Genomic DNA, 10,648 nt, shown 5'->3' with positions numbered 1-10,648 from the left:
ACAGATAATGACAGCTTTATTTATTCATTTTTGATTCTGATACCTTCCTCCACCCCTTTTCCTTGATATGCTGCACTGGTCAAGATATGCAGTCCAATGCAGAAAAAAAGTGTTGGTAGCAGGCACCCTGGCCTTAATCCTGATATTAGAGGGAATGCTTTCACCAGTAACCATTCAGTTTTATGTTTCCTTTAGGTTTTTTCATAGATCCCCTTTATTGGGATAAAGAAATTTCTTTTTATTCCTAGTTTGCTAAGTTTCTGCAATAAATAAATGTTTAATTAATATAGTATTACTCATAAACAATTTGTTTTCCATGCCTTTTTTTTTAACTAAATGAGTTGACAATTTTATTTTCATATTTCACAAACTGCTTTTTTTTTTTTTGGTCCCACTACCAAAGTGGGCACCATCATGGTACGGGTGGGAGGTCTTATCATTGGCATGTGACCTCCCATAGGCAGCCTCATTCCAGGAGCAGGTCTCACTGGCATCATCCCAGAAGGAGGAGGACCCATCATTGGCATCATGGGAGGGCCCCCATATGGGGTGCTGGCATCCTACCAGGGAGAGGAGGACCCAGGAGACTGGGGGGAGGTGGGATCATTGCCCCTGCAGGAGGAGGAGAAGAGAATGGAGTAGGAGGTATCTTTCCTTGTTGAAATGCTGCGGTTGTTTTGTTGATCATGCTCTGAGCCTGCTCTTCCATCCATTTCTGATAGTAGTTTTTCACATTCTCTTTCTGTTTCCTACCATTGCAGTGTGTCTTCCTCACAGATGGAGAGTCATGGGTGAGGAATGTGTCACAGCAGTCACATTAAAACTTAGACATGTTGCTCTACAGGCCATTGGCCACTCTGTCCTGCCCCACCTGGAAATGACCTCCCGGTCTTTTTGAGTCCGTTTTTGCAAGTTACATTCTCTAGGAATTTTTACATATTTTTAAGTTTTCAGATTTATTGGCATAAAGGTGTCCATAATAACCTCTTCCTTTTTTTTATTATGTTAATCACCATACATTACATCATTAGTTTTTGATGTAGTGTTCCATGATTCATTGTTTGCGTATAACACCCAGTGCTCCATGCAGAACGTGCCCTCTTTAATACCCATCACCAGGCTAACCCATCCCCCCACCCCCTCCCCTCTAGAACCCTCAGTTTGTTTCTCAGAGTCCATAGTCTCTCATGGTTCATCTCCCCCTCCGATTTCCCCCCCTTCATTTTTCCCTTCCTGCTATCTTCTTTTTTCAATCTGTTGCATCCATAGTTACAGTCTTCACTTTTTTCCTTATAATGGTAATTGTGTTTGCTTTCTTTCTTTTTTTAGATTTTATTTATAAGTAATCTCTACATCCAACATGAGGCTTGAACTCACAACCCCGAGATCAAGAGTCACATGCTTTTCCAACTGAGCCAGCCAGGCACCCCTGTTTTCCTTTTTTATTGATTAATCTCAGCAGAGGCTTGTCAGTTTCATTAAACTGTTCAGAGAATGTCTTGGTAAATGCTCTCTACTGTATGATTGCTTTTACCTCATTAATTTCTGCTTCTGTGTTTATGATTTCCTTTCTACCTTTTTTTAAAAGTCTTATCTGGGGCGCCTGGGTGGCTCAGATGGTTAAGCGTCTGCCTTCGGCTCAGGTCATGATCCCAGGGTCCTGGGATCGAGTCCCACATCGGGCTCCCGGCTCAGCGGGGAGCCTGCTTCTCCCTCTGACCCTCTCCCCTCTCATGCTGTTTCTCTCTCGCTCGCTCTCTAAAAAATAAATAAAATCTTTAAAATAAATAAATAAATAAATAAAATAAAAGTCTTATCTGCTGTAACTTTTTCTAACTTCTCAAGTTTTATGCTTAGGTCATTAATTCTGAGCATTTCTTCTTTTCTAATGGAAGTATCTAAGGATAGATATTTCCCTCAAGCATCTATCCCTTTAGCTATATACCACAAGTTTTGACACACAATGATTTTGTTGTCACTCAGTTCTAAATGTGATGGATTTGTCAATTTTCCTTGTAGTTTAATTTTTGCTCTGTTATTGGGTATAAACAAATTTATAATTGTCATATTTTTCCGATGATTCATAACTTTTATCATTATATGCTGACCCACTTTTTTGCCTTCTTTTCCATTTTGTCTGATATTAATACAGCTATACCACATTTCTTTAATATAGCTTTTTAATATAGCTTTTTTCTAATATAAGCTTTTTCCTCTTTGGACTATATTTATGTATCCTTATGTTTTAGGTGTGTCTCATATAGCTAAATTTTATTATCTTTTCCATCTTTGTCATTTAACTGAAGGATTTCATTTATTGTGATTACTGTTATATTTGGATTAATTTTACTATGTTATTTTGTGCTATTTGTCCTATCCTTTTATGTTTTTCCCCTTTCTTGTAAAAGATTTTAATTAATTGAGGTTTGTCTTTTGTTTGTTGTTCTTCTCTTTTAACTTATGAGAATATAACTGCTCATAAGTTACAGTCTTAATGTCTGTTTTTCATTGCTTACCCTAAATATATTAGCATGAATACTTTACCATTTCATGACTTTACAATTTCAAAAGTTAATAATTTTACTTTCCTCATAAATCATATAAGAACCTTAGATCACTTTGACTCTGATCATCGTCCTCCCAATATACATGCCGTTGTTATCCAGTATCTTAGGTCTCTCTTTTTTAACTGTATCATCTGTTTATTATTAATAGTTTTATTCAATAGATTTTTGCTTAGTTATACCCACAAATTTACCACTCTATTTATGCATGATATGTTCTTACATCTCAGACCTTCCATTTGGGTAATTTTCTTTTTCCTTGATCTGCATGCATTTGAACTTTTCTTTACTGAAGCCTTTTAATAGCCCCTCTCTGAGAATGAGCTCTCTAACTTTAATTCCTGGGCATCATTTGTGAGGCTGGTTTGAAAGCACAAGGATCCAGGTGATTTGCTGCCTTGAAGCTGGAAAGGGTAACTATTAGATAAGGTGACTTTGTTAAACAGGAAATGTTTCAGTCACATCAAGGGGCCCTGCTCCTAGGCATTATGGGGATTCTGTTGTCTCTTACAGATAAAGGAAACCAGATACATGCATCAAATTTACCTGCAAAAATCTTAAAATCCTTTAATCTGACCAAATGATGTAAAGCAATTTAATGAAAGGGATCTTACTATATTTGGGGCTGAAGACTGGAATTTTTTATAATACAAGGTTGCTTTAATATTCTAATAAAACCACTTCCAAAGCTGCTTCTTATTCCCTCAGCCTCCATAATAAACATCTGTGTTTTATGCCTGCCTGGCATCTAGTCTTCCTTTTTCTGATCACATTACTCTAATTTTCCTTTAACAGAATAGCCCAGTGTAATTTGAAGGGATGAGCCCACTCCCTGAGTCTAGAGATCACCTGACTCAAGTGTGGCAAATCAGGACATTCCATCCCCTGGACCATAGGGCTGGACACTTGACCCTAGACAGGCTGAGGATATTCCTGAAGTGAGGTCATAAAGCCATAGACAATAAGGATTCCATGAGTAAAGCAACATGTGAGAAGCCTAAGCAATCTTGCCCTGGACATAACAGATGGAACAGGGGCCCCACCTTGGAAGCCTACACTATGTTCACCCTAAGATTCTTTAATAAGGGCTCAGCTTGTCCAAAGGGCTATGTTAGTTTCCTATTGCTGCTGTAACTACCACAAATTTAGTGGCTTAAAACAACATAAATTTATGTTGTTAGAGTCCTGGAGATAGAGCTGAATTCCTTCTGAAAGCTCTACGAGAGACTCTATTTCCTTGACTTTTCCAGTTGCTAGGGGCTGTCTGAATTCCTTGGCTCATAGCCCTACTTGGCATCCTCACCTTGGACAGTCCTGTCCCCTTCTTTCCATTATAAGGACCCTTGTGATTACATTGGGCTTACTTAAATAACCCAGCATAATCTCCCCATCTCAAGATCCATAATCTGATCACATCGGCAAACTCCCTCTTATCATGTAAGGTAACATATTCATCGGTTCAGGGATAAGGCACGAGAACGTCGTGGGAGGCTGGCAATGGGTAGGATCCACCATGAGTTAAATTCGCACTGGGGGCCAAGGTACCTCCTGACAAAAACTTCATCGGAGGAAAAGAGACAGTTAAGGGTCTAAGGACAATGATTCGGTATGAACAGGAATCCATTAAGCTCAGCAGGAAATGTCTGGTTGAGATTTTAATTTTTGAAGCGGCAGCCCTTGGATTATTCCTGAGAACTAGTGTCAGAAATCTGAAGAAGAGGCGGTAAGAAGAGAAGTTGTTTCACTACAAACTGTGAGACACACAGAACACAAGCTTTTATGGCTTTGTAGCCACATAACAGAGTGGAATCCACATGGGAATTTTTTGGGGAAAGGGCCATGCCTTATGTCTAGATCTCAATTATTGGATCAAGTTTGGCTTGAAAAAAGACTCCAATGATGATGGCTTCCAAGTGGTTAACTTTCGAGTGTATTTTTTTTCCCAGCCATAAATACATTTCAAGGACTCAAGGGAAGAGAGAAGGGTGAAAAGGACAAAGCTAGCCCGCTGCCAGGGCTGCAGATGCTTCTGCTCCAAGGCCAGGACGACTTGGCCATCAGGGTGCTCCTTGGGTCACTCCAGCAGCGCGAATGCAGGAACAACAGGCAGACCAAATGGCAGGAGGATATGGCTTGGTGAGCTGTTCCAGACTTTGCCTGTGCTCCTGGTCCTCAAAGCGTGTGTGTATGAGGGAATGAGGGCATGAGGGATGGTTCTGTACTCTGTAGTAGGCTTCTGAGTGAGGCTTTTCTGTTTGTCCCCAAATTGGTGCTTAGATCCGATTACAGAGTCAAAAAGCAGTAAGACCACATTCTAAAGAGAACTGACCACCATTAAGTTGCTCGCCCGGCTCACAGCTTACTGCGAGGTGCTAGAACTGGCCGTTCCAACACTAGTCGTGGCCTCGAACCAGATTTCCAACCCCACCTCCTCCCCAGAGAGGACAGAAGCGTTTGGTCAGGACTGTGAGCTGGGGCCCAACACCCCAGAGCCGCTGGAGCCTAGCAGTCAAAGGGGAGGAGGCATCCCAGAGCACCTAGCTACCCCTCCACTAGAGGAGCGCCCCAGTTCACGGCCCGCCCCTCCCGCCTCAGGTCCCTGGAGGCACAGCTGCGGGCGAGATGGGGAAACGGACTGGAGAGCTGGAACTGGGGACCTCGGGGCGTGCGTCCCAAGCCTGGGAGGTGAGGGAATCCGGGCATGAGTGTGAGGGGACCGGGCTTCCCTGACCACCCCAGGCCTGGCCTCGGGGGCTGGGGGCACGGGAGGGCCGCTGTTGTGCAGTCACCTGAAGGGTGCCCGCAGCAAGCCCACGTGGAAGGTTCTGGAAGCCGCCACGGAGTGTGCGCGGATGGCAGGACGGCACGATGGCGCGTAGGGCGGGCCAAGCCCGGCGTCAGGACACGCGCGTTCCCGCGGCGTCTCGCTCTCGGGAGCAACTCTGGATGGCGGTGCGAGTGTGTGGTGTGTAGGGAAGGTGGGGAGGTTGCTGAGGTCGTGACGCCTGCTGCGGATTAAATAAGGGTTTTAAAACGGCCCTTGCGTCTCAGTGGTGAACCCTAGTTGAAAATACACGACCGTGTAAAATAAATTCTCTGGGAAAAAATATGCCAACTTGTAAACAGTGGTTATTTTTAGATGACATTTAAAAGTGACCTTTTTAGTGCTTAAAAAATAAATAAATAGGGGCGCCTGAGTGGCTCAGTCTTTAAGCGTCTGCCTTCGGCTCAGGTCATGGTCCCAGGGTCCTGGGATCGAGCCCCGCATCATCGGGCTCCCTGCTCCGCGGAAACCTGCTTCTCCCTCTCCCACTCCCCCTGCTTGTGTTCCCTCTCTCGCTGTCTCTCTGTCAAATAAGTAAATAAAATCTTTAAATAAATAAATCAAGCAAGCAAGCAAGCAAGCTGGACTGTTAAGGAATGTAAGCTGCCCCTAAAGGGTTCACTGCATAGTGAGGAAAAGAGGTTCAACAGTTGAGACCAGAGACTGGAAGACAAAACAGTTTCATGTTTTACTCCACTGAATTAGGATTGTTCAAAAATGCTTACAATGAATTTATAGTAACAGATTAGGCACCAAAGATCTTATGTTCTGCTAATAGGAGGCAAGCTGCCCTACCCTTTCGTAGAAGAGAGAAACCACCTGGAGAGATGACTTTTTCCCCAAATGACTGTGGAGAACCAAAACGAAGGAAAGGGCATGAAGCTGGCTCAACCAATTTGTGAGCAGATGAAGTCAAAGAACTTCAGTAGATTTCTTAAGTACTTACACATTGGAAGGAAGGAACAAAAGGAATCCCCATGGGGCCCAATCAAGGAAATGGCTCCATGTGCCTGGGTGATTTAGTGAAGTGGGGATGGCCTGCAGATGTAGGAGAGCATATCCCACACTCCGGCTTGCTGGGGCGGCCCCTACCTGGGCCTTTGGTACGTCCCGGCAAGAGCTGCAGCAGGAAGGAGGCAGTGGAGAGGGCATCCCAGCTCGGCTGGAGGAAATGGTGAGCTCCCCCTGGTACCTGAAGGACAGCACCGCCACTTGCACTCCTGGGGCTTTCTGAACAAGCTAGGGAGAATTTGAGCAGGCCTGGAGTTCCCTCCGATAGCAGATGGGGGTAGCCCCAAAGATACAGGGGTTTGCTCCTACTGCTATGACCTTATTTTTACTTCCATGCACATGTGGCCTGGGAAAATGGGTTATAGACAATCAGCTGCTATAAAGAACTCAGAGGCACAACTCCGACCTCGAGATAGCAATGTCTTTTATCAGCATGGCTTCAGTTTTTACTTTGTGGGAGCAAATTCACAGGCTGAACCCCAGTGTACGTGTGCCTGCGCCAATACTAATGTCCGCCAAAGTCCCTGTAGTTAAGTCCTGCTGAATTGATAGTAGACATTGTCTTCTGCCACTGCACTGCCTTCCAAAGTAAATTTAAAACGGAACAAAGGTAAAAGAGAGAGAAAGGGGGAAAGAAGAAAAGAGAAGAAAATGAAACCCCGGGCTAAGCTCGGTTGTGGGCTTTGGAGAAAATCAGCGGAAAGGAAGGAATGGGATGAGGTAAGGTTACTGGCCCTCAGCTGGCTCCAATTACGACCCATTGGCAAAACTAGTCTGGCAATCATGGCGGACTTAAGGTAAAAGCACCGCCTTCTTGCCTTACTCAGGTCAGGGGAGTCCGAGAGAAGCCGGAATCCTCCAGGGATTCCTCCAGAAGTAGAAAGGTGCCTTGTTTTAGTTTTACTTTTAGGGTTGGAGGCAGTGGGGGTGGTGATGGTGGTGAGTGGAATAAATAGAAAGGAAGAAGAGAAGCACAAGAACACTTCCCTTGTGCTTTTAACAGGAAAGCTTTCTCTTCAGGCTCGGTAGACGCCACCTAGTGGGTAAACAGTCGGCTCCACTGAGCCGCAGTTGTGGCCCGCCCAAGTTTATTTCATACTTAGTTCGCTTCACCTGCCAAATGCAGGGGTGTGAGTGGTGTTTTAGTCCCTCAAAGGAAGCCGTCACATCGGGGCAGAGGCAGCAGCTGATTTACGCTGGTGGAAAGTGGCCAGGAGTGCCAGGGACCCCTGAGAGCCGGGATAGACCAGGGGAACTCAGCAGCTGCCGAGCCTTAGGAGTCTGGAACCAAAGAGGCAGAAGACTGGGGGGTGGCCTACAGCGATCGGTGGTTAGCAAGAAGCTGAGGGCCTGGAACTGGGGGCATCTGATAAGGCAGGTTGGAACTCTTTGGTCCTTAAGACCGAAGTCTGACATTTAGAAGGTCATTATTCAAGACACCGGCTAGCAGAAATGCAGTGGTGAGATTCATTCTAGGCAGAGACCATCTGTCCTCTGATCATTCTGTTTTTTATTACACTGTGGGTGCATTCTGGGCCTGGAGAAGATTTGGGGGGACCACAGGAGTGTGGGTATAAGGAATATTTCAGTCTGAATTTTTTTTAAGTTGAGGTATAATTGACCTATAACATTATATTAGTTTCCGATGTAGCACATGATTTGGTATTTGTATATATTGCAAACAACCACCACAGTAAGTCTAGTTAACATGTTATCTTACATAGTTACAATTTATTTCTTGTGACGAGAACTTTTACGATTTATTCTCTTAGCAATCTTCAAATATGCAATGCTGTATTATTAACTATAGTCACCATACTGTACCTTACATTCCAAGACTAATTTATTTTATAACTGGAAGCTTGCACCTTTACCCATTTTTCCGCCCCCTGACCCCCTGCCACTGACAGCCACCAATCTGTTCTCTGTATTTATGAGCTTGGATCTTATTTTTGTTTTGAGTCCACATATAACTGAGATCATACAGTATCTTTGTCTGACTTATTTCACTTAGCATAATGACCTCAAGGTCCATCCATGTCATTGCAAATGGCAAGATTACCTCTTTTTTATGGCTGAATAAAATTCCATTGTGTATATACACTACATTTTCTTTACCCATTCAATTTTTTTTTTTTTGAGGAAGCTCCATACTGTTTTCATGGTGGCTGTACCAATTTACATTTCCACCAACAGTGCACGAGGTTTCCCTTTTCTCCTATCCTTGCCAATACTTGTTATTTCTTGTCTTTTTGATAATAGCCATGCTGATAGGTATGATGTGATCTCTCATTGTGGTTTTGGTTTGCATTTCCCTCATGATTAGTGATGTTGAGCATCTTTTCATATACCTGTTGGCCACCTGTATGTCTTCTTTGGGAAAACATCTCTTCAGGTCTTCTGCCTATTTTAATTTTATTTTTTATTATTTTTTTAGATTTATTTATTTCTTTAAGAGAGCGCATGTGAGTGGTGGGGAGGGGCAGAGGGAGAGAGAGAGAGGGTGAGAAGCAGACTCCCCACTGGGTGGGGAGCCCAATGCAGGGCTCGAGATCATGACCTGAGCTGAAATCAAAAGAGTCAGACGCTCAACTGACTGAGCCACCCAGGTGCCCCTCTTCTGCATAGTTTTAAATCCGATTGCGTTTTTTTGCTATTGTGTTGTATGAGTTATTTATACATTTTGTATATTAACCCCTTATCAAATATATGATTTGCAAATATTTTCTCCCATTTGGTAGGTTGCCTTTTTGTTTTGTTGATGGTTTCCTTTGCGGAGCAGAAGCTTTTTAGTTTGATACAGTCCCGCTTTGTTTTTGCTTTTGTCACCTTTGCTTTTGATGTCAAATCTAAAAACGCTTTGCCAAGACTTATGTCAAAGAGCTTACTGCGTATATTTTTTTCTAGGAGTTTTATGATTTCAGGTTTCACATTCAAACCTTCAATTCTTTTTGAGTTAATTTTTGTGTATGGTGTAAGAGAGTGGGCCAGTGTTATTTGAATTGAGTTTGACATTTACAGTCAAAAGAATCCTAAATAATACAGTTGCTCAATCCTATCGCAAAGGACTATGGAGAGTGCCAGTGGTCAGAAATAAAGTGGCAGTAAACATGATCACTCTACCTACCTACCCATAGCCCCTTCTAAGGGACTGTCCTGCCTAGAATATCCTGATGAAGGTGTGGATCTAAGCATGTTATTCCAACCTAAAACTTGGCCAAGAGCAGATGCTTGACCCCAGGATAGTCAAGATAGGTTAGGTTATGTTGCCTTAACAAGTAACACCCACAGTATTAATGGCTTAGAAGAATATGGTGGGGAGAGGGGTGATGATCATACCCATGTCCATGATATGCCAGGTCGGGTTCCTCTCCAAACTGTTTTCAATTCCAGATAGGTTGAAGGGGCACCACCTACTGGGGCATTGCTGGTCACACAGCAGAGGAACGAAATGGCCAAGATGATACAAAAGGTTGAATTGTCACATCAGACTCACAGTGCTCATAAATCTTACCAGGTACTAAAATGTATTAATAATTCAAAAGATACAGGCAATCCCAAGATACAAATGAAACATGGAGAAACTCGGGACCACCAGTGTGGTTCTCCCTTTCTGCATTAGAACACATTCTTTCTTGTTCAGATTTAAAATTTTAAGGAAGGCTTCACTTAGAAAAAGGGAGACTTTCGGTTATGAAATATCTAATTTATACTCTAATCATTACATAGCTGACTGACAGTTTTCCAGTGGGTCATGCCCCATAAATGCATAAATTTCAAATTTGTTTACCTTAAGCCACATAGATAAGTGTCCGGCTGAAAGCATTTCCTAGGTGATGATTCCCTATTATCTGTCACCAGGAAGTGTACTTAGCACATTTACAAAGAATAATTCCTTTCTTTTAATCCCACCTACTACCTGTTGGTATCCCACGGAGAAGGAGAACTGGTTGCTGGCCAGTTGCTAACCTCTTCTTTTCTAGTGATGAATCATCCTTTGGCTTTTAAAGGCTTCTATATGGAAATTAAGCATATCACTTCTACTCACATTCCACTGGCTAAAGCAAGTCACATGACCAAGCCTGGGATCAAGATGACAGGGAAGTATAATCCTTCCTCAAGGAGGGGAACCAGATATAATTGTTGAGCAGTTCAACATCTACCACAGGCAGCCAATCCACAGTCAGAAAGGGGGACCCTGGCATATAGATTTGCCTTGTATTAGGGTAATGCTAATTCCTGAAACAGA

The 10,648-nt window shown here is 43.2% G+C and overlaps 1 pseudogene; it reads right to left on the bottom strand.

The window, feature by feature from the left end:
• Positions 1-356: 356 nt before the first annotated feature.
• On the bottom strand, positions 357-832 carry LOC102726386 (U1 small nuclear ribonucleoprotein C pseudogene; annotated as a pseudogene).
• Positions 833-10,648: the final 9,816 nt, after the last annotated feature.

The sequence above is a fragment of the Leptonychotes weddellii genome, chromosome 3 (assembly GCF_054177405.1).
Source record: "Leptonychotes weddellii isolate Sample4059 chromosome 3, ASM5417740v2, whole genome shotgun sequence".
Taxonomy (NCBI): Eukaryota; Metazoa; Chordata; class Mammalia; order Carnivora; family Phocidae; genus Leptonychotes; species Leptonychotes weddellii.
Note: the sequence above shows the minus strand (reverse complement) of the source record. Positions and strands in the feature narration are given on the sequence as shown.